We start from the raw sequence: 23858 nt of genomic DNA on the forward strand, positions 1-23858 counted from the left end.
CGGAGCTCTAGTTGTAGGGCTGACAGGGAGGTATGTGCAGCTGAAATAGGCAGCAGGACATCATCTACAAACATTGATGTATTATGTTCATCTGATCAGAATTGGATGCCCTGAATATCTGGGTTGGCCCTTATCCGCTCTATCAGCAGTTCTATGCAATCATCGTCATAAAACATTTTTTCGATCATATAGATCTTAAAAAGTACTTAGCACCTCACAAGAATAATACAATAAGGGACATATCAGTCATAAAATACAATATATACAATAAAAATGTGAAAGCAATTCATACACTACATTTGGCGCGCTTAATCCAAAGTGCATGCCAATATTTGGCCAGGCAAAATGTGGTTGTCCTGCTTATATCAGTAGACAGAATTCTCAGTACCTCAAGATAGTGCCCAGGACCAATCAATCTTCACAATGGAATAATCCACTTTCCCCTCAAGTTATTGTAGTAGGGGCAAAAGAATAGCAAGTGGACTATAGATTCTGTACTGGCTTTACAAGATGTGCACAGGTTGTCAGAGGAAACCTTATGGCTCCATTTACTGCTAAACAATTTGGTTGGCTGAGTCTTGTAGCGAAATTGTATAAATATTCTGCAAGCGTGAGGCAGACCGATTTCTTCAATTGTTTCTTCATAGCTGCGGCGGGCTTAAGATCTATAAAATCCCTAGTCAAGGTGCCCGCCAAATTCAGTGTTTCCTTCTCCACAATTGTTTCCCAATAAATCAATTTGGCCCTGTCCTTTGATATTAAGGATAGGCTTTCAGGATTTGACCAATAAGCCCCCAGCCCTAATCGTAGACCTCTGAAGGAACTAAACCAGGGGATCGAGGTTACCTGGGGATGTTGCAAAAGGCCAATCATTGCTGCTCGATATTAAGCTAACTCATTAACGGACCGCAATCGATGCCAGAACATTAATAATTTGTAATCCAGCTTGTGTGCCAGTTTTCTCTGGGCAAAATCCAAGTATAAAGGGGTGTAAAGAGGTACGTTTAATAGGGATCTTAAAAAACTATTTTCTACAGCGGTAAGACAGTTTGTGTTCCCACTAACCCACAGTTCCGCCCCATATAGAGCCCCCCTAAAGATTTGAAGTTATGGATTTCTAGTGCAGGATCCACTTTCCTAGACACTGTTCTTTTAGAAATGTGGACAGTCTGCTGGATTAGCATCATCTTTACTTTGTCAATATGGGGTGCCCAGTTTCGGTTAGATGTAAGGCGGATACCCAAATAATCGAAAGCCTATACTTGCTCCAAAATGGTGCTTCCTACAAACAAACCTCTTTTGATGGATTTTGCATTTCGTTTGGCAAAGACCATGTAGTTGGTTTTGGCCTAGTTTAACACCAAATTCGGCTCGCTACAAAACCTTATAAAGTAATTCAACAATAATTGGACACCATGACTAGATTTAGAAATTAGTAGGGTATCGTCGGCAAAGAGGAGTGCTGGTACTCTTACTTCACCTATTTATGGGGCATCAGACCCGTCTCTGTCCAGAAAATCAACCACCCCATTAATTAAGAGCGAGAAAAGCACACACCCCTGCCTCACACCGCATTAGATTGTAAATTGCTCTGTTAGTTGGTTGTTCGCACCCCATCTCGCTTGGCCTGCATTTGATGTGTGCAATCTAATTAGAATTTCTAACAACTTGTGTGGTAGGCCCATCTCTTTCAACACTCTCCAGAGAGTGGCTCGGCGTACTAGATTGAATGCAGACCGGAGAACATCGGTTCTAAGCATTGCGCAAACAACATGAGTGAGAGGGGACATCCTTGTCTTGTCCCCCTCGTTGGTCGGAAAAGTCTGAGGCTGTACCATTAACCAGGACCCGGGATCTAGGTCTATGATAATTAGCCTTTATCATTCTCAGGAATTGGTCCCAAAATGACGCAATATATTAATTAAAAATTACCAATCTACACAGTCAAAGGCTTTCTCAGCATCCAAGGATAACAAGATTGTTGGGATTAGTTTCTTATATACTTTGTCTTTAATGAATAACACAATGTAGATTATCATGGGTCTGACGGCCCTTAATGAATCCAGTCTAGTCAGGGTGGATCAAATTGGGAAATATCTACTCCAATCTGTTAGCCAATATTTTGGAATATATCATCCAAATTTAGTTGTTTTATTGGTCTGTACAAAGTGCATAATTGAGGGTTTTCCCCTGCTTTGGGGTGATTGTAATCCATGCTTTACTCATCGATGGGCATACTCCCCTTGGAGACACCTATAGACTTGAAAAGGGCTGTCAGGTGGCGCGTAAGATCTGCACTGAATGCCCTGTAGAATTGAGCATTAAAGCTGTCCGGACCAGGGGCTTTATGAGGTTTAAAGAAGTCTATGGCTTTTTGGACTTCCTACCTTGTAATGGGCCGAGCATTAAAGCTGTCCGGGCCAGGGGCTTTATGAGGTTTAAAGAAGTCTATGGCTTTTTGGATTCCTCCCTCGTAATGTGCCGATTTAAGTGTCTCATTATTTTCAGGGGGACCTGCCGCAAAGCAAGCGAGTCTAGGTACTTGGATTGGGCGCCCTCTTCTAGTGAATCGGTAGTATACAATCTGTTGTAAAATTCTCGGAATGCATGGGCTTTTCCCTCTTCACTATGGTTGAACCCGTAGTTGTTTCACCAGTAAGGAGCCATTTTTATTACTGCAATCACATCCACATGATTTTAGACGTAGAAGGGTATTCTCCGCCCTATTAATGTAAACTGCATGTAGTTTCCCTTTCAGGGCCGTTACTTTCCTCTGAAAGTTAAGGGAAGGTGAGGCCTTATGAGCCTTCTCAGCTTGCAGGAATTCCTCCTCCAATGTTTGCCTCTCCTTTATCATTTGTTGTTGCATTGTGGTGACCAGGGAGATACATATGCCTTGCATCACTACTTTGAATGCATCCTATGCATTTAAGTAAGACGTCTCTTTGAGGTCCTTCATTTAAAAAAAAAAAAGTCCTTTATCGTCTTCCAGAGTTCATCCCGAAAGATGATCACTACTGAGTATATTAGGAAAGTATCATACCCAGATACCCAGAGCGGGAAGTGGGCTAATTAAATATAGTCCTGAGTGGGGCATGATCTGAGATAATAATCTGGTGTATTTTTGCTGAAGGGACAGCTTGGCGTAATTGCTGACTAAGAAAACGTGATCTATTCTACAATAGGTCCTGTGGGAGTTTGAGAAAAAGGTGTAGTCATGCGCCTTGGGGTTCAGGGTCTATCAAACCCAGCCGGTATAGTGTGGATTTTACTACTGTAGTAAAGATCATGGTAGGGGACCTGTGTTAATGAGTGGTGTCTAATGAGGAGTCCCAAATCAAGTTGAAATCACCCATGAGTATTATGTCCCCAGTAGCAAACACCTCTAACACTGAAAGCACCGTAAGAAGAAACTCCGACTGACGAGAGTTGGGAGCATATATTGTGGCTATGGTGCAGGCACGGCCCGAAGGAGGCCCCTGACCATTAATAACCCTCCTCTTTGTCAACCTTGGTGTCCTGCACTTGGTAGTGGACTGCAGAGTGAAACAGTAGGGCTAACCCCATTATGTTTGGTAGTGACAGATGATCTGTAAATTAAGGGGTATGATTTGTGTCCTAATCAGTGGTCTTCCCCCTTCCTTAAGTGCGTCTCATGCAGTGCAACTATGCCAACATGATGGTCCCCCAGGTATTTCCATAGTTGTTACCATTTGTTGTGGGAATTCAAATCCCCTAACATTCCAGGTCAAACATTTGAGTGCCATGTACCCAGCCTAGAGAGGCTCAGTAAGCCCCAAGTTTCCAACTCCACTCGGATGGCCCTTCCACATGAGACCACCAAGTCCTTTTCGCTCCCCATCCGATTCTCTCCCATGAGGGTATGCCATTCCGTCATGCAGAGGACACAAAACAAAACTGCATTAATCTAGAAAAACATTAAACTGTAAAGTCCCAGATACTGTGGTGGATCATCTATCATGGGGTCTTCAGGGGTGGATCCAGGCTCGCCCTGACGCCCGCAAGCGTTGATAAGTAATTACCTTCCTCTATTCTAACTGAACTATATAATTATATATTCGAGAAGGAGCAGTTTGGAGAGGACCATTCTCTAAGTCCAACAGACCCTTTAACCATGAAGCACAACCATATTTTTCATATTGCAACAACAACTGACTGATTACCCTTGTAGATTGAGTCTAGTGGGGTGCCTACTAACAAAAGTATAGTGTTTAAACCATAGTAGCCTAATGTCCCACTGGGGGATGGAACCCCTTTTCTCGGATCGTCTCTGGGTTTTGCCTCTCATCTTTTGTGTGTGCCGAGTCCTCGGCATTGCGCTGCTCCCAGGTTCTCTGTCGCCTCCTCCGACTGATTCGATCTATGCGGCGGCATCTGATCGCCAGGTCTGAGGAGGGCAGCCGCCTCAGCCATCTCGGTGAAGTGGCATTGTTTGTTGTCCTAGGCAAAGGCTATGCCGAAGGGATAGGTCCACCTATATTTTATCTGGCGCCCATTTAAAGCTGCAGTGATAGGTTGAACTGCTGATAGGTTGGAACTGCATGCGGCGGGCTAAAGTTGCCTGTGCGACATCTTGAAAAAGTGAGCAGGTGACTCCCTGAAAGTTGATAATGTCACTTTTCCTAGCTCTCTGCAGTACCAGTTCCTTAGTCTTGAAGGAGCAACATTTATGAGGATGTCTCTGGGTCGTCTGCTCTCTCCCGGGAGCCGTAGTCCCACTCTGTGAACCCACTCCATTTTCACCTCTGTGTGGTCGTCTCCCAGAATATTGGAAGAGAGCCCAACCATGAAGGTCTCCAGGTCCGGACCTTCACTGCCCTCCTCTAGGGCCCGCGCTCTGTTGTTGTCCCAACTGGAATGATTCTCCAAATCTTAGCATTTAAGGAGTGTGAAATGTAGCTGAGATTTCAAAGTGGACGTTCCCTCCTCCACTGGTGTCAACCTCTGCTCAATTTTGTGGTATTTCATTTCCAAAGCCAGGATGCGGGCACCTACCAAGTCCACAGGCTCAAAAGAAGCATTGATATCTGCTTTAATGTCCTCTCTGAGCTTTTTTAAAGTCCTGCAGTGTTGCCAGGAGGTCGTCTCTAGTGAGTGCCATGCTTTCTCCTGAGGGCAACGCTGTTTATCCCTCTGTCCTAGTTTCTGCTGGCGTAAAGTAGCTTGAAACTCCATTCGTCTGCACCTTTTTCGGTGGCATAGAAGCCTGGAGGTTGGTCAGCATGTCGCTGCCGCACCTGTACCATAGGATCCAGGGCGTTAATATTTCACGCCAGGCCCATTGCATCCCTCCAAGTAGACGATAGTAGCTTTAAGTAATACTGTCTGTGCAGAATCAATTTGGCTTTCCCCAGGGAGGTCCTTTAGTTGCTACCACCAGGTATCTTCCTCGGCTGGCCCAGAAAACGGTCACCTCTCCGCAGGGCGGGGCACTCCCCACCCATCTGTAAGGCAAAACACAAAAAAGCTGTAGTAAAAACCTACTAGGCAGCTAATTCCAGGGGGTCTGACCAATAGTGTATTGTCCCGGGGCAACAGGCGCAGGTGCCGGGTGGTTGATCCAGGTTCTATTCCAGGCCCCACTTGCCATCTCCAGCCAGTTAAGCCTCCCTCCGGCACGGGGGGGGGGGAAGAGGGGGGAGAGCTAGTTCACTGGTGCATCCCCTAGGGCCGGCACCTACACAGATATCGCTCAGCTCTGCACACTTTGTATTGGGGGAACAGCGGGGCAGGGCCTCTTGCCGCAGCGGCGCTCCCTGGGTATCCCAAGCGGGAGCCGCCCCAATTGCGGAGGTCCCTGTCTTATTCAGACCTCTCCTTGCGAGACAGGCTTGGCTGCCCCGCCCATCACACCGACACACTGCTCCTTCGTCAGGCCAGACCACACTCCTCTGCTCAGGTCTGTTCTAGTGTTCAGCCGCCATTTTCTTTGGCAGGCTGTGCCATCCTCTGTGATGGTCCCCGCTTTCCCCTCGCCGCCTAGTTGCCGAGGATAAGCAGGAAGGTGTCCGCTGTGGTCTACACGTTTCAGGTCTCACGGTCGACTGGTGCACTTGAGGCATGTAATTACAAGGACCAGTGTCCTCCATGACTCGTTTGTACTACATGTCAAGAATTTCTGAATTTCTTTCGAAATATTGGCACCTGGTACCCAGTACGAGCGAACTCTCTTGCTTCCAGCACAGGCTTTGCATTTACCACAGGGGTAAAAGCCCCCTACGCTTGCAATTTCAACTCTTCTCGGTGATGAATATGACACGTTACAATATCACATCATAATTGAATGGGTTTTGCACGTACGAACATATGGCATACACCGGGCACTCACTGCCTTATTCAGGGCCTGACATGCTTTACTAAGCCAATACATGGCTGGATGGACTAAAGGAAATTCAATTTGGGGATGTGAGGCTTTACTCCCCCAACATCTCCCTTCGAAGTTCGAGGGGAGCTATGCCGATACACGGCAAGATCAGTAAATATCTCCTAACACATGTACTGGCAAGTAACGCGCCTCTATGTGTAGGATGCCTTGCAAAGGAACATATAGAATGTAAATAATATGTATAAATATGTATAATATGTACATAGGCATCTTCCAAGATGGCGCTCATGCTCGCCTTACATTTGTAGTCCGCCGTCAATGTCTAATGACAGGATGTAATGCATGTAAAATAGAGTCAGCACAAGCAGTGCTATCAACACTGACGAAGGCTTTAGGCTGAAACGCGTCTGTTGTCTCTGACAAAATAAACCTGGTGGTGTGAGTACCTTACTGGATTTACGAGTGCAGTTCTTTGAAAACGGTTCATTTTCGAAGCCGAGCGTGGTATTATTGCGGGGGCCCCCAACCGCAAGCTGCACCCGCCCACGAGTGCCCGGGATTTGCAGAGGGACTTGGAGCGTATATATATATATATATACATATATATATATATGTGTATATATATATATATGTATATATATAGAACAATGACACTGTAGTAATAAATAAGGCTGACAAAGGGGGGAATATTGTCTTCGGGGACAAAAAGGCATACAGAGATGAGGCGTTGAGGCATTTGAATGAGGCTGATTGCTATGAGGTTTCGAATGGGGCTACTGTTCACAGAGTAAATGAAGAATATAAAAAGGAATTGAACAAATGGGCAAGAGAGGGGTTAATTACTAAAGAAGAAAATAAATTCCTCCTTAAAGCTTACCCTACATTGCCGACATTCTACCTCATCCCTAAAGTACATAAAGGGATCAACCCACTGCAGGGACGCCCTATTATCTCTGCGATCAACAGTACCTTTGAGAACACTAATACGTGGACTATTACCTGCAAGACTTTGTGATAAAATTACCCTCATACATTCAGGAGTCCCGTGATTTTTAGCAAAGCTGAATGAAATTCATTGGGAAGATGACGATTTACTTGTAACCTTGGATATTACATCCTTGTACACCTGCATAAAACATACCGATGGTCTGAATGCAGTTGAGCATTTCTTAAAACAGCAAAATATTGAATGCTATAGTCACAACAAAATGCTGCTAAAGATGAATCATTGGTGCTTGTATAATAATCTGTTTTTATTTGATGGCAGGGTGTACAGGCAGACACAAGGGGTGGCTATGGGGGCATGCTTCTCCCCAGCTACGCATGTTTACATGTGGGTTGGTGGGAGGAGCATGTCCTCAGGGGGGAGCACGGGGCATTGTGCGAAAAACACATAGTACAACTGTGGAGGTTTATCAATGATATTTTTATCATTTGGAAGGGAATAGAGGGAGAGGCCATGAAATTTGTGGACACCATTAACATAAATTCCCTCAATTTAAGATTCACACATATTGATGCCACCTCCATTAGTTTCTTGGATATTCTGGTTACTATACAGGCGGGCATAATAGAAACCAGCCTTTTCCAGAAACCAACGGCAGGAAACACTTTGCTCCATGCCAGTAGCTTTCACCCCCACCATAACATAGCAAGCCTACCCTTTGGTGAATTCCTAAGGATCAGGAGAACATGTAGTACCGTAAATGCCTGCATAGAAGCACAAACTAAAGCCAAGGGGAGGTTGCTAGAGCGAGGCTACAATGAGAAAAATTTGGCGGTAGCCGTACGCAAAGCCAATCAGATTGACAGAGGAACCCTCTTACAGAAAAAAAAGTGACAACGAACTCTAGCACTCAAAGGGAGGTCAGACCTTGTAAAAACCAGTCCAGAGACGTACACCAAGGAGATTTGGCTTTCCTCTAAGAACGGCTTCTTTAAATGCAGCTCATGCCGAGCCTGAATTTGCCGTGTATGTGTTAAAATGCATATGTGGATTGAAGTACGTCGGCAGTACTAAACTACCGGTACAGGCTAGAATATTGCAACACTTGAGAGCCACGGTCAATTCTGACCCCACCTATCCAGTGGCCAGGCATGTGAAAACAGAGCATGGAAACAACTTGAATGTACTGCAGTACTTTGTGATTGATAGCGTTCCTAAGAGTAAAAGGGGTGGTGATAGAGAGAAACGGCTACGCCGACTCGAGACTAGGTACATAGTGGAGCTGGAAACAAAAAGCCCACGTGGCCTTAATATTTGTGAAGATCTGCACCACTTCTTGTAAAGGAAAGATCACAATGAGGCTATTGGAGATGGGTCTTGAGTACTTGTGACCTTAAGATGAGATTTTGAGAACTTGCAGATGTATATCCTTTTTAGTATTTAAGTCAGTAGGAAATGTTTTAGCTTATTTAACCTATTTAATATATTTAATATTCTTTATGTATTGGAGGATTTTAAATTTATTTATTTCTTATATAGCTCTGCCAGACTGGCCAGGAGCTGTGTTGGACATGGATGGGTTTATATGAGTACGGTGTTCAATTTGATATGGACCCCAATATAGAGGGTTCAATGGGTTTAAAACCATGGCAACTATGGTGATTTTGTGTCTAGTTATTGAGAACAAACATTTTTTTCTAAAGTCCATGACAGTATTGAGTGTAATCTCTCTTATTTAGTGTCGACTACTGGGATTGCAGATAAAATCAAATGATTATAATATGTATTTGTACAGGTATTAAATTTGGTGATTAACTGTAAATAACTCTGCCCAATAACCCTGACCCTTTTTAGATTTATGAATTTTATCCTGTAGTCCGGATTCACAAAACTCCCGGCTGGGAGGCTATTTTTGCACTTTTGCACTTTATGTAGGCACATAAGATTTTCTTGTTTTGCACAACTTATGGTGGTCATTTACACTGTTCAATCAACAGAAGAGCACAGCTTTGAAGTAATGGTAAAGAATCACCGCTAGTATTTTCCATTTTTTCAAATTTGAAAAAAATTCTTTGTTTGTATTTGTACAGCAAGACGATCAGTTTCTTTTATAAAAAGCACAGATTTTTATGTATTTATATTTCATCGGATATGTACATATTTTAATGATGTGTTTTATATTAAGAACTAAGATGTATTAGCATGTGGTGATTTTAGACAATACACGGTCAATGGAGTCTGTCTTCACATTTGAATGTATCTTTTGTATTTTTGCGTGCTCTAGTCTGTTGTTCATTTCTAAGTATTAGTGGCGACCAGGGATTGGTAGATTTGAGCTTTAAATCTAAGGAGGGTGTGAGCACTTGTTTACCAGCGAGCAAGGCGACCGGGATCGCCGAAACGCGTTTGGTAGAGGGCACAGCAATGCACTTTAAAAACTAAAACAAATAAAGTTACCAGCGGCTGCTGTTGATTTGAAGAGTCCGTCTCTCTCGTCTTTTTTGGCGTAATGGATATTGGGTAGAGAGTGGAGACTGGATATATATATATATATATATATATATATATATATATATATATATATATATATATATATATATATACACACACACCAGTGAATGAGTAAGCAGCAAAAATTTTTTAATTTAGTCATTTCAGAAACAAAATAGGTAACATTGGTTACAATGCAAGCACAGATTTTGCATAGTGAAGCAAAAGGGCATATTAATGATCAGATGGAGCTGATCTTCATTTTAGTTGGCGATTCATGCGTGAGTTGGAGACTTTTGACCTGATTGGGAAGGGGGGGCTTCCAAGCTCGCTGACTTGGTAACCGCACGCTGAGAAGGTGTTTCTCCAACACCACAATGCTTGAATGTTCTACAGTCTACAACGTCATGCAAGTATCAGTAGAGCAATGTTCAGTCTTCCTTGAGGCCAGGGATCACACACCCCTTTTAACACTAATGAGGGATTGAATATTGACTTTGAGTAATATTATTTTATTCTTAACACTGTCACTAGCCTACCAGCTATCATCATCACCCATTTTTACCAGTGCTGGTCGAATTTCAGAATAGCAGATAGTCTCGCAGCAGCCTATGCTGTTGGCCTGTGCCTCTAGCAGTGCCTCCATTCAACCTGAGATTTTAGCACTCCCTTCTGTTAGCCTGGTGTCTCTGATAGTTTTTTGATCCTCATTGTAGCCCTTGCTTGTTTTCAGAATCCATATACCATTAAGTATTGGCTCCCTCAGTTTCCTTCAATGAACCCCTTCCCAGGCGTCTGGGTGAATCCAGACGTTTTTTGAAGTATGAAGTCACTAGTGCCAGTTGGTGCCATAAGATGTCTTCTCTGGAGTCCTGCAGTTTGAGAGGTGTTGTCAAGAGTTCACTTAAGGAGCAGCTGGACAGGTGACTTTTTTTTTTCAATAGCTTCCAGATGCAAGATCCATAGCCTCTGATATTTTTCTACAATATTTCTTCTTTGAGATGTTTGTAATGTTCTTGATCTTCCTTTCCACGATATTTAGTTTTAAGTGTTGTAAATTCTGTTATAATTAGATGTTGACTCGTGTGACTTATGCCTATGGCATTTGGATGCCATCCATAAACTTACTGACTGCAGAATGTGCGGCCAAATGAACTCAAAGACAGTCAAGGAGCAGTGTTGTTCTCTTTCTAAATCAGATTTCAAGATCCTTTCTTCTGAGAGGTGCAACAAGATTTATAAGAAAAATAATTCATCCTCCTTATCCCATAAGATAAAAACAAGGCCCAAGAGGTCAAGTGATCAAGAAATATTAGACTTTTTTTCTTTGTCAGAAGCACCTGATTTTGCTTCTGCTTGGGTACATTTTCCACCTGACAGAGTCTGGGAAGCTTATATTAAAGCTTTTTAAAAGGTTACGTTTGCTATCTTTCAATGCTCCGCTGGTGCTCCACCTTCAATAACTCAAAGGGTCCGACTTTGCCAACTATTATGGAGCTGGCTCTGTCATTGGTGCTTTAGTTTCGCCATTGAGACTGAGGGGGATTCTTTGTCCTCTGAGGCCATTAATCGCTTAGCTGCTACCACCTGTATGCTGCTAGTGATGGGATTTGACGTCCGTGTCAGTGCTGTCTCCGACAGAGATAACAAGCCTCCTAATAAGCACAACTGCTAAAAATTTGAAAGGGGCAAAATACCCTCAAATGTCAAGTCATGACCTTTTGTAAAGAACCGACCCTTTTTTGTTTTTGATTCAGATGCCTGCTATTTGATCTGCTACTCAGGACCTCTCCCCTCAAGGTAGGGATACGGTTGACTTTGATCATGTATATATGTTGCCTCTAATCGAAACTAACCCCAACCTACATCCTGTCAATGAAAACTGATTAAAGATGATGGTCCTATTACACCTGAGCATACACCCTCTTCTAAAGTGATGCATATGACTTCTGAGAGAATTAATATAGCAATGAATTCAGAGCAGCCACATTCTTCCCTCTTCGTTGAAATCATACCACAACAGTTTGCCTCACAGCAACTCTACCCCTTTCAAAAATCTTCACTCCCGCATTAAGAAATGATAATGGAGACAGTAGTCTGACACATCATATAGAGTATAGCTGACCCTGCTGGGATTTGAGGTCATGTTGGGAATGCATTATGGTGCCCGCATCCTTAAGGCCCTGCCTGAAGTGACTCGTATTGTGTTTCTCAGTTGGCGTCCTGTGCTCTGGTATGCAGATTGGATTCCTAACTTACTCTTCTGATAAAGTTATGGAAGGAATAATGACAGCACAAAACGACTAGCCTGGGGGGGGGGGAATACTCAGTGGGACACAATAGGCATCTCCATGCTGGGAAATGTTTGGTCTGGCACCCACCCACACTCTTTTCATGCCCTATACAATTTCGTAAATATCTTCAACTGAGACCTGCACTGAGGGGGTGCTTTCACTTCCCAAATTCAGCCCTCTCCTAGTCAAACTCCTGATGGGGGCAATCTCAAAAGGGGGAATATCCTAGGTTAATACTCATGCTCCTGTAGATTTCTACCATATGGTCTGGACATGTCTTATTATTGTGAATTACTTCTGTGCAGTACTGACGTCCTTAACAGGTTTTGGGATGGAAGGTGGAATTCTCGCCAGAATCTCTTCTCCTGGGAATCTTTGAGGGAATGGTGGGTGTGAGGGTGGATCAGACAATGTTGGGGGTGGCCACCATGGTGGCCCGACGAGAGCTAGCTTGCAAGTGGAAGTCTCCCTCCACGCCCCTGTTGGAGTAAATGGTGGGACTATTTGGACTTGGCTTGTTAATGGAGAAGGAGGAGAGATGCACCCTCGTGATCTTACGCTTGTGAAAATGCTATAGAATATATAGACAAGTCATTGCAATTTTTTCCTTCTTATGGTGATGGCTAGGAATGGCTGCTAATAGTGTGGTTACCTTTTTACAGAAGCACAATAAAGTTATTTATAAAAAGAAAAAGTATAGTAGAAACAGCAATTAGTACTACATTTGAGAGACCTGCCTTGTGGAACTACAAGCCATCTCCTTCTAATATGCCCATTCTCTCAGACAACCCTACAACTGTGTCTTGTTATCCAAGTGTCGTCTGAAAAATGCAAGGAAAATGTTTACTATGGCCTTCAAATCTAAACAAGCATTGGAAATTCAATAGGGCTCGCATTAGGAAAGTTTGAGCTATTGGTCTTAAAAATGAATTTTTTTGTGTTATTTTTTAAAATAGCTAAATTAATAGCTTTGTCATTTACAATGTCAATAGTTATAACTTTCGCAAATGTGACACCTATAGCATTTGTAATGCAACATGCTTTGTATTTACATGACTTAGATGTATTGATATTACAAATAAGGAAAAAAAGAAAGAAAAATGGACCAACAAAAGAAGAAACGGGTATGAAGAGAAAATGCAAAACAGGAAAAGGACAGCAGAATGAAAACAAAACTTTAAAAAAAGCTTGAAACAAAGGGCAAGAAAATAAGAGACAAGAGTATGATGGAATGGAGAGCTAGAGGGTTCGGGGTGAGCACAGAACGAAGGTAGGAATGATTAACCGCCAGCACCAACAGTGGACATGTGATTCTGAAAATTGTGCTCTGAAAACAGGATGGACACAGCCGTGGGCAACAGTGCAGAAACGCAGTTAAAGCTTAACGTGAGGGAAGTACAGACACACTTTGCACTGGTGAAACTAGACACGAGATTGGGAGTGGGGCTGGGCCGGGCGGTGCTGCTCTGTACATCATGGAAAACAACAGTTTATCATGGCGGGGGAGGAAGAGGCAGACTGCGGGAAGAGGGCAGGGAGGGAGACGGCTGTTCGTAAAAGATGGAGACAGAAAGAGGAGACCGTGAGAAGAAAAGGCAGGCAGAGACAGGAGAATGATGTGAGCGCGGGGACTGGTGATAGATATCAGGGCGACAGGAGGGAGAGGGCGCGAAGGAAGGGACTGCGGGTCCGAGAGCTTTCTGTGCCGGGGAGGAAGAGGAGATAAAGGTAGAGGGAGGAGATAAGACAGAGAGCAGCAGGGGGAGGGAATGGGATGGAGAGATGTGGGAGGAAAGACAAAGAAGGAAAGCCGGTGGAGGGAGGGGTAGAGAGGGAAGCAAAGAAATGTGGCTGGCGAGAAGGGGAGGGGAAAAGAGATAAGAAGAAGGAGCTAAAGTGTGTATTAAAGTAAAAGCTATTGGGGGAAAAGCGGCCGGGAAAACAGCTGCTATGCTTGCTGTTTGATTGAAAGCTCCTCGCATGGTGGGGGCGGGTTCTTTGGGGGTTACATTTATCCAGAAAAGAATGCTCCTGTTGTCTGTAATAAACAAGTTTATACAGTCATACATTGCTGGTCAAACAGCGAAAATGAGCAAAAGTATGCAAACAAATTTGTGCAGCCATGTTAAGTTAAATAAATGCCCAATAAAATAATAAAAGTGTTGTATAAACAAATGTAGCCGTGCCTGGGCAGTGAAAGGGGAGGAGGGAGGAGAAATGCGAGTCACGGCAGCAGCAGCCTTTGATGTGCCGGCCAGCCGTGCAGTGAATAATTAGGCGAGGAGAAATGCCGGCTGGGGGAAGCTTGAGATGCCTGTGGGAGGGAGGCTGGTGGCTTTGATGTGCACGCGCTTTTTGCAAATGCGCTTGCACATTGAGCTTGTTTTTCTCGGGCACAGCAACAAATCGCCGAGATGGTTAAGCTCTGGTTAAGCCACAATATAGCTCGCCAGCTATGCACAAGTGCATCAGCAGGCGAGCCCTAAAAACACTTTAAGGTGTAAGGTCTTTGACTTTCTCATCGTTGCTCTATGAGCTACAAATGACAATTGCCTTCTTTCCAGATACTGTTGCTCTCTGGAAAGTGGTCAGTGCTTAATTTGAGCCGGTGGTTTCCGGTGAGCCCACCAACACTTATTTTTGGGTATTTGATCTTAATCTCATTCCTATTTGCAGAGGTGAATTTGACACTACAATCCTTCTCTTCAGTGGATAGGTTGCTTAACCTCTCTCAGGTGGTGAATCAATTCAAGCCCAACCCTCTGCACCCAGTAGGGGCAGTGTTAAGATTATTCGGTCTCATATTGTTTTGCATTTATTTAGTGCCTCAAGCACCTTTGCTCATGAGTCACCCAGTGGATACGGAGAGGTCAATGGAGAACAATTCTTTGCCTATATGATAGACAAGATAGTAATATCTCCATCTTCGTTTCTATTTTTGGATTGCTGCTCATCTTCAATCTACCGTTTCTCTTGGAACAACATTTCTTATTATGACCTTAGGCAACGGTTGTGACCGAAGTCACCCAGTTGAGATGAGGTGAGAATATGGAACATGCCCATGCCCAGCAACATTCTGTGGTCTCTGAAAGAGCCACCTTTTTGAGGTCTGAGCGATGATGTTTGCCTGCGATAATTTTTTCTTCAGATTCTAGGTGTTTAGATAAGATATCCACAGCCTTAACTTGTATGAACATGCATGAATGAGTCTCCTTAAAATCTATATGTGAAGATGCTGCTCTTCTGAGGCCCTGGGCATTAGACAGAAACATTAGACTAGCAACATCTCAATAAGGTTGCAGAATTTGGAAGCCGTTTAAATTAGCAGTCTTCAGTCAGTGCGAGCTGTATCCTTAAATCAAAGCACTCTGTTTTGCAGGTGGCCATCCTGGACATATATCTTTGTTGCAAGCAAGTCAAACAAAGCCAAAGGTACTGCTCCTTAGCCTGACTCTTGGACCAGTGACATATGTGTTGTCAGTGGATTAGATGTTTCCACTCTACCACATCTTCATGCACATTCCTCTGATCCAAAACGTTCACAAAATCAAGTATGACAGAGTGCATGTAATTGTAATTTGCTTTGAGTTTGCAGGGGAGGTGATGTACTGGGTTTGCTGAGCCTGAAACCACAGTTAAGGCCTTCTGCAATGGTACATTGGTCTCCTACACCCTTCTGACGTCAAATTGAGCCCTTACGTCCATGGAATATGAAAGGTTGACAATTAAGTTCCTGTGACAATCCTTAGAATGTTTTAGAAAAAATCCTGTAATGAGGTAGATACTTTTCCACAAGGGCATTTTATTCCAGTTGTTGAAATTTTTTCGACCTGTTGTAAAAATGTCACTGGTGTTCCTTTCTGTGCAGGGTTATGCAGATCTTCCAGTTCGCAGTCTATTTAGCTGAAAAAGGTAATCATGTACGCACAGTTAAGGGAGTAATCTAGGTGCAATTATCACACATGCATTCTCTTTCCTCATGTTATTGATTGCAGTTAGGTTTATTAAGGGTTTCGCAAACACATTTTCACCCTGCAGCCCTGCATGGAACTGCAGTGGGATCAAAATCTAGTCTGACTTATCTAATGAGTTATCCATTTGAACCAATAGTTTTGGTGGGGTGAAGAAATCTATAAAATAACTACATGTCCATGGGACAGTTTGCTTCGCAAATCTACTTGTCCTGTACACCAATCCACTTGTTCCTTTGGTGCCACTTGGTGCAATGACAAATTATGTCAGCAAGCTCATTATATGAGAGCTCAGATGATAGCCTCTCTGTTTTTGCCCGGGCTCATATTATAGTAGGGCTTGAATACTAGCAATTCACTTATTTTGCCACCTTTCCACAGACCTACGTACGGAGGCTGGTAGTAGCGGTTAGCAATAGTTTCAGGGTTTGAATGCCGCTTTGAGCCTGTGCAAACCTACTAATTTGCATGTTTTAGGGGTTTTCACCAGCTCTTCTTTAATCAATCTTTTTCCATACTGATAAAGGTTTGAAATTTACTCCTGACATGCCCAGAAGTAAAACTTCTTCCAGGGTTGAGGAAAAAGGGTCTGGAGGAAAAGTGAACTTGTTAACACAGATTTTCGAATCAGCAAATCTACACATTCATATATTTTCTTTTTTTGCAGAGTTTTATATAGCGTGAACTTGACCCGAATCGGGTATCGGAGCTCTTTACGTAGCACCAGTTACATAACATGAGGGCACACTTTCATTGAGATTATGCGATTTGCCCAGAATCACAGGAAGTTCAGTGTCGTTGCCGAGACTCGAATTTAGTTCCCCAGATTCAAGGTCGACCGCCCTAGTCGTTAGGCCAACTCCTCTCCCCAATGCTCATGTTATCATGTTGTTCATGTTAAATGCATTCACCAATTTCTTTTAGGAGTACCATTTCCTAGCTTACTTATGTAAATTCATTTAAATTCATGAAAGCCATAAGTCTGCACTAATGCTAGGACATTTTTAGGAATTGGGCCTCTAATTGGTTCTGACGTTAACCAAACCCTTTGTTTTTATTAAAATTCTCTTGTTCTCTATATAAACCGACCACAACTCTGAGTGACAGCATTCTGTTTTTTCACAAGGAGCATATCGGCACACAAAGTAGTTTTGTTCAATGCAAGGTGACTACTGTGGCTGTGTGTGCTTTTTGAGAACCCCAAAACATGTTTGCTTTTTACCTTTTTCTTCCTTGAAAAGACAAATAAGATTGAAACTGATTTGCAATCGGCAATGAACCAACTTGCTGTCTTATCTCCTATCAATCCCTCATACCCCCTCCCCCTCCTCTTGCACTAGGACTCACCCTCAAAAATAGGGCTTACAAGAGCCAATTCACAACCTTCTGTGACATCTCCATACTCTACATTCTTAAAACACTGAAACCCTCAAACCACTTCAGTGGTCCTTTACCTGCAAATGTATTCAACGAGATGAAGAGGTCCATGGCCCCACTCTGGACCAAGATAGTAAATGCCTCTCTACTGCAAGATGTGATTCCGGATTGACTAGAGTCAGCGCAGGTTGCGCCCATTCTTAAAAAACCCACTGCGGATTATGAGTACCTGAAGCTCCTCTAGAAATGTGTCCATGTCCAACTATATAACCGCATGGATCAATTCCAATCTGGTTTCTGTCAGGGTCACAGCACTGAAACGGCCCTTATTCACATAGTTGATGATGCTCTAAAGATGCTTGATCCGAATGAAAACTGTCTTCTAATCCTCCTTAAACTCTCCTTCGCTTTTAATACGGTCAAACATGACAACCTCCTTGACCTACTGGAACGCAGGATGGGGCAGTCCGGCTCCGTGTTGAACTGGTTTGCCTCATTTCTCCACAACAGAATGCAAAGAATTAAAGTCACTCAGTCCCTTTCCAATACTACTCAGATCATACTAGGAGTGCCACGGGGGTCTGTGCTCTCACCCACGCTCTTCGACCTGTTCATGGAGCCACTAACTGAAATTCTCAAATCACCTTACATCTTCTATCACATATATGCAGATGGAACCCAATTGTACCTGAACATCTATTCCCCTGACGATATTGGGTCACTCAACACAATCCTACACAAAGCCCAAAACTGGCTGACTTCCTACCATCTCAAGCTAAACTCCCTGAAAACGGAATTCCTCCTCATCTTTCCACCCAAGTAATCTAGCATTATTGAGGTAAAATGAAACATCTAATGGATTTCAACTGCATACTACACATCATAGAATCTACGAGATCTCTGGGAATAATAGTAGATAAGATCTGGAACATGCAGGAGCACATCAGTTCAGCTACCAAAGCAGCGAACTTCCAGATGAGCATCCTAAGAAAATTAAAACCCTTCCGCCCCCTGATGACTTCAAATCCGCTCTTCAAGCCTTAGTCTTTTGGGGTATGGTAGCGCAACCCTTTGCGGTCTACCCAGCTACAAGCTGGCTCTGCATAGGGCCACTCTAAATCTGCAGCAAGGATCATCACAGAATCCCAAAGAAATAACCATGTCTTGCCAGATTTGAAATCCCTAAACTGGCTTCCATATGAGGCCAGGATACATCTAAAAATTGCCTGCATGATTCGCAAATCCCTTCACTTCAACACCCTCTCTCAAACTGGAACTATCTGGTGGTTGCAGATCCTGTAGGAGCTCCAGCAGCTTTCTGCTGAAACGAAAAAAAATTCAAAGAAAGAAAGCTCTTAATCGAACCTTCTCTGGTATTGCTCTGAGAATCTGGAACTCCCTGCCTCCTGAAACCAGACTGAATCCCTCAACAGCGTCTTTCAAAATAAAAGTGAACGCGCTACTGATGAATACTTTCTGAATTAAAACTTTGCTAGTTCTGCCATTTGGGCTATATTATGATGCTTCCTCTTCACGCGTTTTTTTTTTTACCGCCTTTCTCTCCCAGCTTGGCGTTGCTACATCCTGTTTCGCTCCTGAACATATTGTTGTATTTAACACCCTCGGTTTTTTTCATTGCTTAGAAATGCTCTTGTATGTAGAGTTTTCAGCTTTGCGATATATCGGTCCTCCTGTGAACGCCTGTGTCTCTCATGATCATGTTGTTGTTTTGCCCTACTTGTCTCCCTCTCACTTGTTCCTGACTATTTGTAAAGCGCCCCGATACCCTCTTTGGTCATGTTCGTGCTATATAAAACTCTGTAAATAAATGTAACGCATAATCTGACCGATCATTGTGTCTTAAAATTTTTGTTGTATAATTCCACCTCAGTCATAGGAGACTTTTAGTATTGTTCAGATAGTTCAGGGATTAGTCACCTTTTATGTTACTCTTTCACATCTGTTCTGGAGACATAATTAAACAATATTCCTCGTTTATTTGATGGGCTCAAGCAATTATAACAGTCTAGCTAAAATTGCAAAAGCGCCTGCTTCGCTGGCAAAAGAAGTTTGCATTAGAACATACAGCAGATTTACAATATGGATTTAAGAATATATACAACAGGAATTCTACAGGCAAAAAGACTCAGAAAAGATAAACATAGGTGAAGCACAGCATTCTTCTGAGAAATTGTTTGACATTCAGTGCACTAGATAACAATCGGTAATATACAGAAGCAGTTGATGTACTGAGTCATTTAATAAGAAGCAAGATTCCTTTACCTACACTGTAATAAAAATGTAGGTTTGACTTTAAAGGGCGCAGCATCAAAATCAGTGCCTGTAACGCCTACCGCAACACCCACTGCCCACCCTTACACGCTATGCATAGCATGAAAGGGGGCCTTATTTACAAGGCAGCGTTAAGCCAAGTTAAGTGGCTTAACTCCGCCTTGTAAATGCGGCAATGCCCCTATCGCCACCACAACATTGTAAAAAGTGACAGTGTGGTTTCTATAGGGGCTTGTACATATGCCCCTGAGTATGATGAAACTATGAGTAGCGCTATAAAAAAAATTATATGCTTGCCAGAAAAGTGCTATAGAGAGGTGAGGTGCATTGTTGGTGAGTGGTAGTGAGGGAATTCATGGAGAAGGAGGAACACTCATTGTTTTGAACATTATTTGACGGATATGGCCCGGGATATGCGGGTGGCGATCGATTATGTAGTGTACCAGATTCCAGAAATTTCTGTCAGGAGGTGGGGGGGGGCCCGACATCTAAAAAAAATTCAGCTGGGGGGGCTCAACCAGCAAAAGTTTGAAGACCTCTGCCTTACACTCTAACAGAACTTGCTCCTGTTTTCCTTTTACTGTTTTGGTTCCCATTGCAAGATTAATGTAGGTGAACAGGCTACAAAAAAGTGTTTAGATTTAAGTAAATGAACCTTTCCATCAGCTCATTTTATAAAGAAAGCAATTACCTTGACACATTGTGCATGTTTTCCTGTCTTTGCCGTTCTTATTGATGCATGTACTTTAAAGCGCTATTAGCATTCACTACTGATATACTGTCAGAAATGTGAGTTGGACTATGTGGCTTCCTTGAATAATTCACTCCTTCAATGGAAAGTTGTTTGGGTGTTGGTATTCTAAAACCAAAATTATGGCCGCTAAAACACCTCTGGCCAAATGTTATTCTGGGAGGGAAAACCTGATTTAGTCACCGTGGAGTAAGATTCTCTAAGAATGATGAACTCTGGTTGAAAATAAAGTAGGATTCTAAGAATTTAATGTAGCTATGTTTTTAGAACTGTTTCACCATCCATTAAGTTACTGCTTGTGTTTTGTGACATTGTATGGTTATTTTCTTGTCTTTATACCTGATTAGAGAAATGTATGTAAAATAAATGTTGTAATTGCAAGTGTTTTTCAGTGTGATTATTTCTGGTTGTTTAAGACTGGATCTTTTACTGATCATGGAGCCAGTGTCAGTTTATTTGCATTATTTTATTATTGTGACTTTTGGGGGCACCATTTTTTTTGTCCAATGAATTGCTCTAGTCCCCAGGTGGTTACAACTTTACCATCGTTGTTTCATGCACAATCACACTGAAGACACTAAAGCTGTGTCAGTGTTTCAGGTTAGTCTGTCCAAGTTTTTGCTCATATCCTTTCTGTATTTTACATCTTAAAAGAATGGATTTGTTCAAAGCTCAAGATCAAAATATACTGAGTTGTTCTTGCTGCTAGGCTCCTTTCAGCAACTCAAAATTATATACTTTGACTACCAATGTATAGAATTTGGAGAAGCTGAAAAACGTAAGTGTGCAAACCCTATTTGAAAATGTTAAATCCCTCTCCTGTTTTTATTGTGCATGCCCATGTTTTCTCCAAGAGGCAGCTCGAAATGTGGTGGTCAAAGATTAGGGGTAAATTTCCAGTTTCTAAATTGAATTTCCCATCGTAAACCCAATGAATTCTTAACAATCCCATAAGCTAGTAAGACATTCAACCATGGTTGCTGTAGTTGTATGCTAAAGAAGAGTGTTGCTCCCTGGCACATGTGAAATGAAGGCCACAATATGTTTAGATTGACTGCTAACTTGCAGATCCATTGGTAACCTGCTTAGTGAGACTGCAGAAACTGGTGTAGTAACAATTTAATTGCTCAGAGGCCGATACTATACTGGCTGGTGTGGTCAATGATACTATTGTTAAAACGATCATACATAAGTCATGCTGCTTTAATTATTACGTGGTGACTGGTAATTTTGAATATACTCATTAGGATTCCATTGAGCTGGATGTGTTGCATACTAGTTGTGATTAAGTGGCAATTCTATGGCAATTTATATGTGTTAATTGTTTTGGGTTTAATTACTTGGTTGGTATGTGCACAGACAACTGTGAATGTACATGACTTGTGACTGTAAACTGTGTCTTACTTATAAAGATGATTTAAATTCAGTCTTGAGTCACTGCCTCACAGCTTCTGCCCTATCAACAAATGTTTATTGCATTAAAAAAAATGTTTGGCTCACTCTGAAAGTTTAGTGGAAATCTGGTGTTGCATGAGTGGTTTATGTTAATCTCTCTATCAGCCCTATCACAACATCACTAACTTTCACATTCACGTGTACCTTGTTGTAAAATGATTGATTTTGATGGAATGTGTAAATTTAGTTCAGCACTTTAGGAGATTGCTCCCGAAGTATTTTTTACTATGTGTTTTCTCGCTACTGTGGTACTGTTCATAGAAGGTAGTGAAACGCTATACTTAAAACTCTAACCACAATCTCTTATAGGTTTATGGCCAAATTTCAGCTCCAGAAGTGGTCGACCCGATTTCTTTTTATTGAGAATATTTGATAAAGTAGGTTTTTAATGTGTTGCTGTAGATACACATGCTGTGTATACTTCTACCATGTAGTGGTGTGTGTGTGTGTGTAGACTTGCAAGTTGTGTTTATTCAAAGAGTTCTTCGATCTTGAGATATCTTGTGACTCATCCATTAGCCCACAGTGCACCAAGACAAGGACTCCACTTCAAATTGTTGTTTTCCACCATCAAGTTTGGATGATTAGCTCATTGTTCAGGACCGCTGAAGTTCTCTCCAGTTGTTGGTGATAAGGATCCATTGTTTGAAGAATATGCTACTGCATACCAGCGACCATGTCTCTTCTTCTGAACTTCACTGGATCACTTGCTTGCCAGGACTCTGGTTGTAGCGAGAGCAAGTGTTAGAGGATAGTATGCAGTAATGCCCTTTCAAGTTTGCCCAAGGTGTATGGAATGCCAATTACCTGTGGATAGATCACCAACATGTCTGCAATCTTTGCCTATTCCCAGAGTATGAGGTGCTGACTTCCACTGCTTACAAGGTGTCTTTAAATAAGACCCTAAGATCCCCGTAACAGCACCACTGAGCTCATCACAGCATGCAGTGTCGACACCCACCCCAACACATCCTATGTGCAGCTCAAGTATATTGAGAGAGCCTCTGAGGAAGGAGGGGGCCCCACTGGAGGTACCTGCAGCCCAGTAGGCACCAAGCCTTGAGGATTCAATATGGGAGGTCTCCGATATCAAAGAAGAGGACTTAACCCTGCAGCTAGAACAAGGGCCAAAGTCAAAGATTACACCTCGCTCCCATGTTATTTGACCCATACCTTAGGATCACCCCTCCATAAGTTCCATCTCAAAAGCATTCTCCGCAGGAGGCAGTGCACTGCTCCAGAGGGAGTCTGGCATCAAGCCTCGAGACCAGCTGCAGAAAAGCACCAAACTTTGTGTTTGGCTCACAATTCTGAGATCTCTCAATCCCAGAGAGACCCCCTTGGTTGCTGGGAAGCCTTTGGCTAAGAGATGCAAATCCTCGGTACCAGTCAGTGCCAGCTTGGCTCAGGGTCTCACATAAGTTAGTTGAGGAGTCAGAATGTGCTCTGAGCAGAACCCAAAACTGACTCCAAAGCCTGCCCGGAAGATTTTAATGCAGAGGTCGGAATCGAGGAAACCTTGTCGCGCTTTTGTGTTCCTGGCCCTGCCTGATGTCAGGCAACACACAATCTAAATACACCATTCCAGAGAGCGGATTCTTGCTTGGCCATCTCCTCAAAAGGAACCTCAGACATGCAAGTCACCCAAGAGGGAAGAGGAGAAAGCTCACTTTTAAAAAGAGCAGATCTTTGACGATTTGCAATTCTATCAGATTCCCAAAACACTAGTCCTTCACCACAATTTCCTCCTCGCACTCCTCAACCTCCAACTTAGCTGCACTCATCACCATCTCCTATGTCACTTCAACCATCTAGTCACACCTTACATAAAGAGACGAAGATCAGGGAAGTCCTTGCAGGATACAAATTAGAGCCTCTGACACCTTAGGCTGGGCCGAGCCCTTGGGAGGATAATACAGTTGCCCCCCCCAAGATG

The 23858-nt window shown here is 42.9% G+C and overlaps 1 protein-coding gene across 17 annotated transcripts in view; it reads left to right on the plus strand.

Annotated features, from left to right (window-relative positions):
- The window catches only part of MTMR3 (myotubularin related protein 3), a 1335997-nt gene that overhangs the window by 36378 nt on the left and 1275761 nt on the right, over positions 1-23858 (plus strand). For 4 of the 17 annotated variants that reach the window (XM_078667212.1, XM_078667217.1, XM_078667221.1 and 1 more), the window contains exon 2: positions 10516-10705. The exons of the other annotated variants lie outside the window; for them this stretch is intronic. The gene's annotated coding sequence lies outside the window, so the exon portion shown is untranslated. The remainder of the gene's footprint in view (positions 1-10515; positions 10706-23858) is intronic. 17 annotated transcript variants of the gene reach the window in all.

Source organism: Lissotriton helveticus, chromosome 11, assembly GCF_964261635.1.
Source record: "Lissotriton helveticus chromosome 11, aLisHel1.1, whole genome shotgun sequence".
NCBI lineage: Eukaryota > Metazoa > Chordata > Amphibia > Caudata > Salamandridae > Lissotriton > Lissotriton helveticus.